General features: G+C 29.1%; 1 protein-coding gene across 1 annotated transcript in view; it reads right to left on the bottom strand.

The window, feature by feature from the left end:
- The window catches only part of Ance-3 (angiotensin-converting enzyme Ance-3), a 244,654-nt gene that overhangs the window by 79,194 nt on the left and 148,900 nt on the right, over positions 1 to 16,560 (bottom strand). The gene's annotated exons all lie outside the window — the stretch shown is intronic.

Raw genomic sequence — 16,560 nt, 5'->3', positions numbered from 1 at the left:
TGTTGTGCGCACATCCACAAAGGTTTTTGAATTAGTACAACCATCTTTTTTTTCTTCTATTCTATCTTTTTTCTATTAATATGCGTTCGTATACAAAATTTGGAAAATCCACGCTTTTCACGTGGACAGCTATATGAGGCCTGCTCACGCGATGGAATTCGTGTACGCACCAGACGGAAAAACAAAAAATATTGTCTATCCAAAAGCACTTCAATAAACAGAATTAAAACACAAACAATTTCTTTCTTTAAGTGGTATTGCAACGCATGCCGGTTCCTCGCTAGTCATTTATAAAACAGTAAAGCAGGTCCCTTTTTTTAAATATTATATGTACAAATGTATGACGACTTAAGTTAATTGGACATTGTGAACATAACCTATACTATACTTGATGGTTAGGTACCTAACTAACTATGGAAGAAGGTCGTGGAGCATCCGGTAATGTTGCGCATGCACAGAATCTAAGGCCGACACATTGGTCTTCTTTGTATATGGCATACCGTTGGTTAACTTTATCATACGCGGTTGCAAAGTATTTTTTCATTCAACAATATATTTTAATAGCCAACCATTTATTGAATACCGCAGAGCTAGTTAATCAAATACAGCCAATGTTCAATTAGTATATATTATTTTATTACTTAAGTAAAAACCAGCTCTCCATTTTTTTTCAATGTGCAGTCTTCTACCTAAATTGTCTATTATTAAGAATACCCCACATAATAAAAAAAATAATATCTACTTTTTTGTTATAAACGAGTCACTCGCGTCTTGTTAATAAATTGATTATTAAAACCGCTCATTCTTTAGTTATAAGATAATGCAGATTATTGCGACTAATTTATTGTCTAACTTTGATATTCTATTAAATTTACGATTCAAGATTCTTACAAAAAAATAGATATCTATACATAACTATTTCTTTTATTCAATGAATAATTCACAAGATTTAAAAATATATCATTCTGATTATTGAACACTGATTCATTCATCATCCTGATCATTCTGATTCATCATCTGATCATCTGATTATTCCGATTATAGATATCTATCTATACATAAAGTTTTGAATTTTATTCATACATATTAGTACACATAATCTTGTCACACATAATCAGTATAGTAAAATAAATGCAAGTATAGTGAACTTATTTAAAAAAAAAACACGTTTTGAAACATTTAAAGTTATTATTAATAAAATTTTAACTACAAGACTTATATATCATCAGTATATTGATATTTATTTTGCATAGAACATGGTGTATAATTAAAAATAAGGCTTAAATTATTATGGTAGGTATTCATATTTCATATCTCATTTTATTTAATAAAAAAATGTTATTTCACATTATTTATAGTAAGTATTATAAATTAAAATTGTTAAATGTTTTCTTTTCAGCATGATGCACGGATAATTCTAAATAGTACATGATAATATTTTATATCGCTGCAGCCTAAAGACAACGGAGCTTCCATGCAAAAATAACATCAAAGTTTTAGCTAATTTAAGCTGTCGTTTTTAAATTACGAACGATTAATGCACACCAAATACTACATAATTTTAATTATAAACCAATTTGTTTATTTTACTGTAAGATACGAGTACATATATTAAAATAATTTTATTTATGTTGTATATATCATTAATAAATTTTGACAATAACTATTTATAGACTAAATGATTAGATAATAATTTTGAATGTTAGTTGAAAACGTCTGCACATTTTTTAAGCTCAACTATCCGTGTAATAACGGTGTTAAGAAACGCGAGTGTTGAACGAGCATTCTCCACAAATATTTTTTTCTTAGGCAGAGAAGCGGATTGTGGAGACTGTGGCGGGGTGGACATCCGCTGGCCTTCAATACCCAGCTAACACCATCGACTTCTGAGTGTTTATTTTTTGCGGACCCAGTGATTGAAATTGAAAATTTTACGAATTGGATACATTATTTTAGTTAAAAAATATTATTTAAAATACCTATTTTTTATATAGTGTACAATAAATTTATGATGTGAATATTGAAATTTAGGTATACCTATATCCATAACAAATAGATTTAAGTTTTTTTTTCTTTAATACAAAAAATAGAATTCACGTTATTACGTAATATATAAAAAAATAGTCTTTATATGGTTGTAAAGGGTTTTCTATTGGAAAAAAATTATGGCTATACGTACTTATATTATTTAATAATTATTATTGTCATTTTTCTTCGCATAATAATCTATACAACGTTATGTCAATATTTAGAAATATGTTTCATAATTCATTAAACAATATAACATAAACATTTTATCGGGTCATTGATGCTTGTCAATACTTTGGATTATTAATAGTGACAGTAAGTTTAGCTAGTTAAATCATAATTTTGGGTCGAATATTAAGCATAAAGACTCGGTAACGTTACCGTTTTATGAGATTTATTTGTTAGTTACTCACATGATCTAGTCATCTAGTAGGTTTATAGTTTTTGAACCCAAGATGAAAAAATATATAATAAAAAAAAATGCATGTGAATCTCATCCAAATAGGTGAATTAAAACTTTTTACTTTTACTTTACTTATTTTAATTTAATTTATTTAAATTTATTTATCAGAGTTTAACACAATTATATTTCGTTTGTATGTTCATGTCTTGAATAATACAGGATAGTTCTAATTCCGGTGTATTTTATGTGGGCTATAATTGAGACACTAATGACATACATTTGAAGCGTGATAAACGTCCAGTGCGCCACGTGTATACTACTAAAATGAGTATAAAGACATAGCGGATATTATAAGAGGCAAAAGCAAGCTACTCATATTAGATAAATCACAAAAAGGTTGTAGTATAATTAATTTGTTGATCGGAATATTCTGGTTAGCCCACCTACAATTCGTTACCTGGTTTTAGTCAGCGGATATCACTTCAATGATAACCTCTAGTTACCAATCCAATTCTTCGAGACGTATGGTCAGACGTTTAATGAAAAGTATTATTAACCGTGGCGCAATTTCCTCTAGTTATATTGGCTAATAGGCTTGCAAATATTCTAAGATAATTATTGTATTTGTTGGGTGAAGGTTTCGTCAATAAAAAATACTACTTTCGCATTGTTTCAATCAATTTTTATCTGATCAAATACATGAATGAAAACAAATTGCGATTCATAAACAAATGCTATATAATTGGTCGTTACAACACAAATCAGTAGACGAGCGGCGATATTATTTGATGCGTACAAGGCACTAATATAATCAGAAAATTAACTGTGATAGACGAATGGTAACATTATAGAAAAGTCACATATTATATATGTTTGGACCTATACCATGGAACTAATAAATCGATTAAGCAAATAGCTAATATTTATTTCTAGTAAAAAAATATTTAGAAATCTAAGATCTACTTAAATATAAAATCTCAATTATGCGGACAAGGCGATTTAGGAATAATTAACTTTTTACTTATTCTTATGTGGCAATATTTAAGAAGTCACGCCAGCATAATAGGATAAGAATGCTGTAAATTTAAATAGGTACATAAACGTGGACGTGAAATTATTAGTGCGAAGTAGGTTGATTTCATTTTTCAATCACATTTATCTGTTTACGCTTTATCTACCATGTCCACTGTTCAGTAGTAACAAGGTAAAGTATACAAGGATTCCTCTAATTTTATAGTAAAATAATACATAAGAAGGTAGGTACACATTGCTATCGATGTCATTGTGTGTTATATGAAATTAATTAAATTCAATAATAAACACGTTATCAATTTGTATTAAAGATTTTTTTTCTAGACTTTGATTTGCTAATTTAATATTAATCGTACAGAACCTCGAAATCTTTAATCAACGATTATTGATGATAATGAGGTTGTTATTGTATCCAAATTGTATTGAGTAACTACATTAAGTTGTATATTATTCCGTTGTATTTTATATATTGTATATTAGTACTGGTTTCACTATCATATATCAAGTGACGTCCTTAGGCAAAGTTCTGCCCTTTGGCAAATTTTTAGTTTAAAATTGTATGCGAAATTGCTGGATGCGTAACTATCTATTTCATTATTCTAATAAGAAAAATCCATTATTTTTTTTTAAAATACAAGCATTTCCACAAAACCTACTCCCAGTAGCGGTGGTTTTGGGTACGTGGAGATCTGAGGCATTGTCATATTTGGAGGTCCTTTGTGAAATTTATAATATAAGATATCGTTACTTTTTAACAAAGCGATCACATCGTCTGCTTCACGGAAAACCACCACTCCTGTCGAAATGTACAATAATTTTATTCGTACCTTCATTTTCCAGCCCTAAACAACATATGGCTTTTCTACTTACCCCCACTTGACGTCACTCTATATATCGTCTAGAAAAGGGTTTTCAGCTAGTTATATAAACTGTGTATTCTAGTAGTATTTTACTCTATTATTTCGCACATATAATACACAACACTCACTTATAAAAATACATGAAAACTGAATCATTTGTAAGTAATATCTGTGAATATAACATATACTAGAAGTTCTGATCTGACATTTAGGTCATAGCGTGGGCTAAAGTGACAAGTAATACGTTGTTCAATTAATGTAGTAATATAATTATTATAAGTTTCACTTACAATCAGTACCTATCTATTTACTATGTATATCTGAGTACTATTAGTAATAAAAATATTTTGATTAGCAAATCGTATCACTGAAAATAATTTCCAGATTTTAGCAAAAAATATTATGAAATTTTATTATTCTATTATATTAAATGGTTATGATGATTGACTTTGTGTTCTCTCCTATAAAATGTACCACAATATAAAAAAGGTTCCATAGTTGGGTCGAGTAACCAGAATGGATGGGGACGATCGAGACAAGTCAATACAAAAAAACTGATGTATGCGATGGTGGCCATAGACAATATATAAATTGGCCGTTAGACTATTACGACTTGGTTTCTGTAAAGATTAATAATAAAATCACTAAGTGTTAAGTAAATTTATAGCATCATATTATGTCGAGAGATTTTTTTATTTTCGAATATATTTTAATATTCAAATTTATAATTACACGTATTCGCAACAGGATTCTTGAGATATAATTAATACTGGGGTACTTGCAGCACAATATTTAAGGACACTTATCGTTCGCTATGTCACAGTATATACATGCAAGTTAATGAAAATGAGTGGTAAGGGAAACGTATTTATTGTCGTCTCACTTGAGACATTGTCATAAATAAGAATCGCCGAATATATTACTTACAAATCTCTTCCGCGCGCATAGGCGAGACCATACCAAGATAGTGACGACACGTGGCTAGCCAAAACGAATGAAAAATACGCCCTGCAAATACGCCGATGTAACACATTGATATTATACTTGCGGCGCATGTCGAATTGGATTTTTTACATGCGACAAGTAGATTATTTTTCTACTGAAAATGTCTCACTCACGCTATGTGCAACAGTACATTTAGTTACATGCGATTCGTGAATGACAACAAAATAACATCGACAAATTCGATGTATTGTAGTCGAGACGAGTGTTTATGTGCGACCAGATTAATAGTAGGTAGGTACCTATAATTTTAAGGCAATTTTACTTTCACAGGAAATGTTTGTTTGTCGCATGTTAATTAGAGAGAATTAATTTTATACTTAAAAAATATTAATTTAAAGAAAATATCTTCCTTTTTATTGTATTGATTTGTTTCGTTGTTTATGTGTCAGATATGCACTGGAAGTAAATGAGGCGTAAAGGAGATGATTGTTTTGATTATATCGAATGATATAGGTACCGGGTACCCGGAAGAAAGCATACTAACCACGATTATCCAAGAACTTACTGTCTACAGTATAGTAGGTAATAGTTTTGTTTATAGACGCAAGTCAGAGGTTCAGAAAATAGCTGCAGTAAATTATACATAAATAAATTATTAGATCTCTATAGATTTACGTAAATTTAATCACACAATATAACCCTACAATGGAGTAGTAGAGAGTTTGTCTTTGAAACCATGGGTGCGTGGTAAAATGTCACGTCTGATGAAAAAAATACACGTTGTGTGATATCCATGTATTATTCTAGTGCAGAATTGCGAGGAGTGGATAAAAACATAATATGTCTTGAAATGAATGAAACTCAAATGTAATTCAAGATTATAAAAACATGTTATCTATCCATTTTTATTTAACTAACTAAAATACATCATTCAATATATTTATGTAAGTTTGTTGGTAATATTATAAATTTACATTTTTTTTAAATAAGCCTTTATGAGTAATTATGTATTGGTTCAATAGTGTGTGTGGCTATAATCATTATTATACATATAATACAATTATTGATTGAGATGGTTTGTGGTGCAGTGCAGTAGTCTGAAATAGAGACTTCTCAATTTAAATCAAGGTGACAATACTAGCAACTAGTGACGAAGGGTGGAGGTAGGCTGGTAAGATCAGATATAAATAGTGCAAACTTAACTTTGCCAGGCTTACGTATGTGTTTTCATTAAACTAATACAACAATTTGTAGATAGTGTTGGTTAACTTTTAAAAATCAATTAAGCCCTACCTATATCAACCACAATAGTTTAGGCATTCTATGGCCGATCCAATAAAAATAGTGCAGTTATTCTTATTGGTTTTCGTTGAATTAAGAATACATATTATATTTCACTAAACCATAAAATAACCAATAATTCACTAAACCATAAAACTAAATTCATAAAAAATATTCACCTATCTATAAAATATCTAAAACTATGTATAATTTAATGGCATCAATTTAGTTATATTAAAGATATACAACTATTGTTTTACTATTAATTACCCAATAATGGCTTGGTTTACGCAGTGCTTAATTAATTTAAAAAAAACTAACCAATTACTATCTGCATATTGTAGTATTAGTTCAATGACAACACATATGTATGACTTATAAAGTGTAATGTAAGTACAATATTTATGTCGCATCTTCACAGCCTACCTCCACCCTTCGCCAGTGTTAGAAACATACCTATATAATATATTATTTTACCATAAATAATCATGGTACATGGGATAAATCTGAAAGATATCCTAAGTATATTATATTAAAAAAAAAGCTTTTAAGCTATGAACTATATCTTAGATTTTTTTATGGAAGGATTAATAATAAAATCGTTATCCGCGTGAGAAAATAAATGTTCATCTTAAAAACCATTTTTTAAAAAAGCGATAGTTTGGGCACACCATAATAAAATGTAACAATAGATGCAACATACAAGATATGTTTTTAAGGATGTCAGAGTGTCAGCAGAAGGACTTTCTTGTTGGGCAGTCATCGAGAATGCCTTATTAATTTAATAAAACCAAATAAAATTTTATTTTATTAATATACGATAACAATTTTGTTAGATACAAAATAACTAGAATAACTATGTGTGGTCCATTATTTCCATGCCTTTAGTGTTGATAGCTGTCAATAATAATTGTTGTAAATAGAAAGCCGTTGTATTAAAAACACCCACGGTGGCCGCGCGTCTTAAGCGTTGGACTATAACGCCGTGGGTCCCAGGTTCGAATCCTGGGTCTGGCTAGTACACGTATTGTTTTTCAATTGTCATGGTATATACCTAATAGGTTGAGCAAGTGGCTGACATCCATTTCTCGTAAAAAACAAAATCTGTCAATACAAACCTCTACTCTGTGGAGGCCCATCTGATCCTATTAGGATCGGACATGGTAGGAAAAAAATATTAAAAAATAAAAAAAAAATTAGAGCATTCAATCCAAAATTTCATTGACAATTATGACCAGTAACGTTTGCTTAAGTAAACAATATTAACGTATTTTATTTGTTGAAATTTTCCGTACCTAGTCAATTATTCTAAAATTAATAAAAATTATTTGAATAAATTCCACTCGGATAATTGTATATTCAAGTATAAGAAAAAAAAACAAAATATTGACATTTCCCCACACAATTTTCTTAGCAGAAATAATGTAGGGAATTTAAATATATTCCAATAATAAATGTTCTGAGTCTCTGTTGTACGCAATTGCTCACTTTCATCGAGACATTTCAAATCTTGATTTTCCTTAAGAAGTCATATTATAAACTATCATGTCGAATTTTAATCTATGGATAGTTCTAAAGGTCAAAGCTATGTAACATTTGCTCTCTTTATATTATACCGATATTATTTTTTTTATATAGGTACTAATAAAATATATTAAATATTATAAAAAAAATATTATTTTGCTGGATATAATATAGTTATTTAGTAGGTATAGCTATTAAAATATTTGTGATAGGTATTTACTCAAAAAAATAAATTCTCCTAGTTATATCATGAGATAGTGATACCATTGCCGACTCAAGTAGAAAGCCGATACATTCACAACGACTGGTCCTACTTTTTCCGCCCCTCCCGTTGTTGTCTATGTATGTAACTGTCATTGTTCTGTAGAGTGCTCATACTGACGCGTCTGTCGTGTTCACACATGGAATGGTTTGATTTGAATAGATAATTTATATGATAAATAATACACTAGCATTAACACACCTTCTACAAATGTAATGCATCGATCAATGCTACATATTTTTTGGAAATCGATACTACCACCGGTTTTTGTTTGAAGGACTAGTCTGACTTTGACAGCTGATGAACAACAGGAATGTGTATTATTTATTAATAATACAGTTAATATATTATTTGATTTGAGAATTCTTTTATAATTCAATTTGAAACGAGAAAGGGCGAATCAATATGTCAAGCAATCTGGGATCTGATTTTGACAACTGAAAAGTGGACCACTCGATGCTTGTGCAAAAAGTTATGCTCAGGCTTTATTAATGTAAAGATGGCGGTAGTGATACCCATCTTGGGCTATCCTTAAAAGGAAGGTGACTTATGGTTATTCTTTTTTCCGGGAAGTTTTTTCAAGAAAGATTAAATCCAAATTCCGAACCATATTATGATTCAGACCTTTTTTTACGCGGACGTATTTATATAATTCAATTACCTAATTACATTATTTAATTCCTTTTATAATATTATGTATTAGTATTATGATATGATGTTATATCTAAATTATATTACTTTGTCATTGTGATATGGGGTAAATCTTTTGAGGATTTTTTTAAGATAAAAATATTATGGTTATTTTTGTTATGTCAAGGTTATGTTAAGGAAAGGTTTTGCTCTAATGATTATCAGAAACTGGTGGTGTTTAAATGCAGGGTATTCAAAAAGATTTCTATGCCAGTCGACAAGTTTCTAAATACACTGACATTACCTATATTTATTTAAATGGAGCTTACGGGTAGAGAAACGTATGTGCAAATCCCACCGTTGTATATTTTATTTATTATAAAAAATCAAATCAGTTTATTTTTTCATTATGTTTATCTGGTTACTTCCGATTCCTCTATCTCACGCGAACAAAGTCGATTAATAGTTGATGGTAATAATACAACATTTTGTGTTACCAAATACCTTTTATAAACCATACTAGAGGTAACAAATACTAACTACTTAGTCACCCGTTCTTGATTTGTAGTAAATTGAAAATCATCAAATCATTATCTTATCGTATATATAGAAAAAATATACCACATTATCGTAAGTTTTAAGCAGGAACAAGATATTGTCGGAGCGGTATCTAGTGAGACAAAGTGATATAATTGATTTAGATAGAACCAACAAAGGCAATCGTAATCACATTAGCCCTGCCTGATTCCTGCTTATGGGTTCTGCGCATATTCATGGTCAATTGTTCTGGTTCTACCATTGTTTTATTTCATAGATACAACACGATATACTGATGCCTATATATACGTATCTTCTATATGCAAACACACTTAAATGCAATGCATGAATGAGTTGACTATGTTTGAATATGTAACTATGGTAAAAACGGTCGCATGAATTCCTTCAATTTTCTACTTATTATTTGCGATTTTACATCATTCTTGAATTCAATAATGATGACTCATTAACAAAAATGGAATATAAGACTAATGAAATAAAATCATTTTTTATCTCCAAAATCAATAGAAAAAATAATTAACATGCAATTTTATATTCCGAGAGTTAATTATCCAGGGATGAACTATCAGGCGAGACGCGGATGAAAGCGCTACCTGATTAAGAGCGAGATAAATGACGATAATTATATCTTGAGATGTGGCGATTTAAAAAAAAAAAGTAGTTGTATTGTGACACTAGCGTCACTGCGCAGCACGCGAAACTACAGTTGGCGTAGTACACATCCGCTAGGTGTGAAATTTCATTGATTGCGCAAAATATTAAATAAAAAAAGCAAAGACAATGTACCTCTGTATAGTGAAAATTGGTGCAAAACCTATTTGACAGATTAGAAGGGTCGCAGTGGCTGCAAGTGTCGAAAAATAATGATATATTTATACTACACTAGTCATACATTTTAATTATTTTTAATTTAATATTTATATATTAGATACCGATTTTGGGCCACGGGATGTGCATCACTTGTGTATACTATAACAATGTAATATATATATATAATATAATATAAACGCCCGATATAATACAAAAATAAAACTAAATAAATTATAGCGCGTATAATATAACTCTAGTTATGTTTTAAGTAAAACAAACGTCAAAGCGACAAGATATACAACATATCAGTGGCATGGCTAACACGGTTATCTTGCAATTTAGATAACTTCCATGTATATAGAATAGACCTGAGCAATACTTATGTTATTTTGGATCAAAAATAATTACGGTAACGTGCTATCGCGTTAACCAGTCAGAATAGCCCCGCCCCGCTGGTGTGAGAAAAGAGTGGTTTAGTAATTGGACTAGGGCCGGGTTTTCTTCAAGATCTTTTTCTTTTTACATAGATGATTAAATAAATTAAATAAAACTGTATTTTCTCTGTTATTTCTTTTTCTGAAACTCATGGTATTGGAAAATTCATAAAAACTAATTAGGCTAGTTTTTTTCAATAATCAAGTTAGCATTTACTTGGTGGAATCCAGTTTTCTAAAATGAAAATATAAATTATATTAAATTCTACAGATTGGTTTATTAGTCGAGATCTATTTTAGTTTACACATCATTATCAAGACTATAAAAATAAATTATATGTATTTAGCCCATGGAAATATACGAGCTCATCTTTCTCCCTCACTAGCACTATTCCCACAACTTATTATTTTTGGAAACAAACTATTTAAATGAAGCTTTTTAAACTTTTTATTTATTATTTCACTTCAAATAATAACCTCGATAAATTGTCAACCATAGACAGTTTCAATGTTATTTCGTTACCCATAGACGTTCATCGTTATTAAGCGAAACTGGATCTCTACATTTAATTATCTTATAAAAGTAATAAAAAATATTGAAATAGAATATTTGAAAACGATAAATATTTATTTATTCAATATTTTTTTAGGATTTTTAACTTAACACGTGTTAAAATGGAAAACGTACTTCATTTAATTTTTAAGTTTAAAGGTCATGTTCTTCTCCAATAAATTAAAAGTCAAATTATACACATATGAATAATATAAGAGAATCTTTTCAATATAAGTAACTGATGAGTAAATTTACAAATTAATTACATTATCAAATTAAAGGGTAGGCGGAAAGAACGATTATTGTCACATTAATTCAGTTTTGATATAAACTGAAAAATCTTAATTATTTCCTTGTTATAATATTATTTCTTACATGTTAGTTTAATTAGTTTTGTAAAGAAAAAAAATATAAACATTCTTTGTCAAATGTTTGTTATAATGATCTTTCTTTTGAATTTCAATATTTACTTTCAAAATCCATTAGTATTCAATGTTTTCATTTTTTAATTATATAGTTGTCCAATATTTTTGTTATAAACGTACCTTACGGTTTACCAGCCTACCTATGCACCATACTATCTCATTTTAAATTACTACGTAGATTCCATTATTTATAATTTATATATGAAATCAAATTTTTGTCGTGTGCAAATTTTGGCGAAATAATATCATAAATTAATCTTGACCGCGACATGAGAAATCATTACAGCAATGGCCTTCAATATAAAATTTTGGCGCACAACAAATAGTCCAAAACATCAAAATAGAAATGACATCTTTATCAAAAATTCCCACCATAAAGTATGATGTAGGAATTGTTTACATAGTTGCATTTATTACATGAAATTAGTAATTTTTTTATTTAAAGTACAGGTTAATTTTAATCGTTTTGATGCTAAATACAATAATACCTTTTTTAAATTATTTCTTCTAGTATGTCTATCAATTATTATCATTCTCATATTTTCAATAACAATTTAAATATAAATAAAACATACTTTTAATCATTAATAATCAAGTTGTATATTATGTTGTATTAACATTCTAATGCTCTATATGAGTTCTAATAAATCCAGATATTTTTTCAGTGGGTTAATTTCTGGTAGTTTCTGTTAAAGTTTGTTGATGTAACCATTACTCTGTGAAATTTATATGCTTCCCTAAGGCATAAAACCCATTGACGCAGCGAGTGCGGCGCTCGCGCAAAATTTCTACAAGTGGCGCGTAAATCATCAAAAATACAACGTAATCAAATACGCCAGCGCCCACTGGACTTAACGATGCCTTGCGCGGCGCCTGCCGCATGAGTCACCGTTTTTCGCTTCTCGGCGATTCGATTTAATGAAAATACAAAGAAGTCCATTCATTGAACACGGCTACCAAAATTACGCTGCTTGAGGCGTCGTCGATCGACGGGCCAAAAGCAATTATTTAATAACAGAGAACCCATTGTTTTATTTTATTCCGTGTCATTATATTTCGCTGGTTGAATAATGTCGTCGTAAATATTTATTACAAGCCCCGAAATAATATAATATTTTTATTGCTTTGTTATGAGAGACGCTGTAAAAATAATTGTTTTGTGCTGCTTGGGCCGCTTATTACATAGGTGAAGAGGAATGCGCGGCGAGAGACGTGTGATTACGGTTATGAATACGCCGACTTCGCCCGCTCGACGCGTTCTGTGGGCACCATCGCTTAGAATCGTACATCATATTTTTTTACTTTGTTTAAGGTATGTATTTATAAAAAAATCGTGAGGGATTCTTAATAATAATTAATATTTCTGATATTTAAGTTTATTGGATACTTAGGTAAAGTCAAAAATATAATTTTCGTTCTGAAGCTAGAACTACAAGCACGTTAGGCTATCGAAAAATTAATTTCAATGTACTAGATTTGATCACTAAGATCGTCCATATTTATAGCAAACGCTCTTTACCTTTTCTTTAAAAAATGGTTTATATTATGAAACCCACTGAGGCGTGACAGCATATATTATGTGCGACCCCTAATTCCTGGATATGCACTAATTATTTCAAAATATGTTAAACATAATGCACTTAAATACATGTATACTTACAATATGCACTTTTTGAAGTTATACTTCTTTTGGGGCGTTTGGTAGAGAGTGAAATTGAGATTTACGAAAGTGCGCGACAGTACCAAGTTAGCTGCGAATCAGTCAGCTGTATACAAACGCAAATTTGATAGTAGAATTAATTTTTCCGTTGCCTAGGCAACGAATTTAATTGTCGGCCATTTTCAATTCTTTACGTAAACAAACGATTAGACGTCATAGTGATAGTTGTTACTTTAAAAATAAAAACAACCAAAATTAATTATATAATTTAGTAATATAAGTTAAAAACTATATAAATAAACCAACAAAATCTTGAGTGTGTAATTTAACAATATAATTAAGAGCTAGTCGAAGAATCTAGGTAATCTCAAGTTTTGTTTTTATTTTGTTACGCCAAAGAAAAATAACTTCTAACGCGCGTACATAAGTACACACACCGATTTTTTTCATAATAAAGTAATTTTAAACAAGCGTGTCCTGATATTAAACGAAGCTATGAATCCATTGACAAAGAGCTTTTTAAAAGTTTTAATCGAATTGAAAAATAAATTACATAATATGTGGTACTCGACAATTCCATATAATATACCCGTATTAAATTATGCTTCACTGCCATCATTTCATTATAAATAATTACATTACTATTTCTTGTCAATACAATAATATTGCAAAAATTAAATAAAAAATTACCTATGTGTTATCTTTATTGAAATCAAAATAAGTAGTTCATTTGGAGAGAGGCTGATGCTACTATGGGCTGGCAAATACATGTATATCGATGCAATAACCAGTTATTATTTATCTATTATGCAAGTTCGAGTTTTTTTGTAATATTGCCATGGCATTGATCCAATTTTTTACGCCTGAGACGCGTCAATGTATAACTAAAATAGAGAAAAACTGCTTTATTAATTGATTTAATTGATGCTCATTAAAAAATTAATATGCATGTAATTTTACATAATACTTCGTACAGTATTTTTACTAAAACTATTTATACTAATTGCATTACTCATAAATTTTAAATCAACTTGCAATAAATTGTATAATTCTATATAGATTGTTGAAAGCTACTAAAATTCGAAGATATGTATAAATAATTAATGTAAAAAGGTAGTGACACATCTGATTCCCGGCACTCCTGATAGGGATAGGGTTACCACGTACATATTTGAACAATTTTAAAGAATACTTTCAGAAAAACGAAATGTAAGGTATTTTCGAAATGTAAGTAAAGGAGTTTCAGGTTTCTGTTATGCAGGCCCGGTCTTAGAGAGATTGGGTCAATTGAACATCGTGCTGTCAATAGTTCTAGACGTGTGATAATTATAGAATTATAAAGAAAATTTAACCCCATTCATTATTCATATCTCCAACGTCTTTTTAATAAAGGTTTTCAGGATTACTACCTTTACTTTACGTTACTAACAACCTTTATGCACACCATATGCTTCTTGAAAAAAGCTATTATTATGTATTGGCCACTTTTGGAAAGAAAGACAATATTAGCGTCCTGTTACCAATTTTCTGCAAACACGTACATTTTTACGATACTTTAGCTTTTAGTTACAGAAGTCTTATTATATCGTCAATTTAGCGCGTATGGTATTTATTATGTAAATATTTTTTCGTATTGAATATTGAAAACTTAAAATGTCACAGAATATTATAATGAAAATGTCGAGATAACACTAGCAAAATTAAGAAAAATTCTGATTTTGTGATCGTTTGAATATCAAATTAAAACCTACCATATTATTTTGTATTATTATACTTTCAAAAACTACTGATTTATTTATCCTTCAGAATTAAATAATACTTCAAAATAATGACATTATAAATCAATTGACTTTTTACGTTTAACTATATTGCAAACGTTATCATTAACATAATGACGTTATTGTAAATAACTGAATTTGAAATTCATTTACTGTTTTGAGCAGAATATTAATTTTAGTAATTGTTTACTGATGTTTAAATTTTTGATGGCAGTTGTCTTTTCAATGCAATTGTATTATTCTGCCAGCCAAAAATCTATAATTCATGCGAATTACATATATGGAAATAAATAATTGTGTAGTCATTGATGATGGTTGTATTTATATTTTATGATGGCAACTGTACAATTATTGCCAAAATTAGTTAAACCATTTTATCATATTTAGATAATATGGCTAAAAAATTGTTATCCATACTATATTTTACCCATTAAGTCAATGCTCTGGATTAAAATACACATATAGATATACCAGACGTGAGGTTCAAACCCATGACCCGTAGCTTCAGATATGCCTATGATGTCACGTAACTACGAGTAATCAATTAATTAATATTGTGAAAAGTCAATCCTTTGCTGGTAATTAAATGCAACATTTTAATATTACTTTCATTTTATATAACACAATCATAATTGCTGAGAATGAAGTTAAATTGTTGAAAAACATTTAATCACCGCTAGTCTGTCTATTCACACTATATAATTAATATTATATAATTGCAATACAAAAACAAACAAAAAATATTGCAGATGGCAAGCGGTTGATTAATGCTATGTCAAATATTTTTAAAAATTAATTAATTTAAGTTATCTACATATTGTATTGTTTACGCATCCACAAATATAATTAAGTTGTAACAAAATGGATGATTCTAGTAGTTCTATCATTTGTTTTTATATTCACCACAAATAAACACTAATTAATACTATGATAAGTATTTCGTTCACACAGTAAAAATAACCATACACACTACATTAGTATAGTTTAATATGTGAACAAAATGTTTACCTATTCAATTAAAAAATGTGTATATATAGAAAATACTGAGCAATAGATGTATTTTATAAAAGTATCCTAAATTATATTTTTACTTTCTTGAACAGAATGAATCTAATTTTAATGTTGCAAAAACGTTACAAGACTTTTTTAGATGTACTATAAAAAACATACGAATGCAATAATAGGTCCACAATAGTTATACAGTAGTATGCAAAAGATGTTTGTTAAATTCTCGATAATAGACATTTTGTTTTAAGATGTTAAGTACTATTTTAAAAATACATTAAATTAAAAAAAACTCAACATTTTAACTATTTCCTTCAATCTTTGAGTTTATCTATATTTAAACATTCCTACATATAATTTAATAACCCATAT

The sequence above is a fragment of the Rhyacophila brunnea genome, unplaced genomic scaffold (assembly GCF_057557595.1).
Source record: "Rhyacophila brunnea isolate RB1 unplaced genomic scaffold, BYU_Rbru_1.0 scaffold_10, whole genome shotgun sequence".
NCBI classification, from domain to species: domain Eukaryota; kingdom Metazoa; phylum Arthropoda; class Insecta; order Trichoptera; family Rhyacophilidae; genus Rhyacophila; species Rhyacophila brunnea.
The sequence above is the reverse complement of the archived record's forward strand: the minus strand, read 5'-3'. Positions and strand labels throughout refer to the sequence as shown.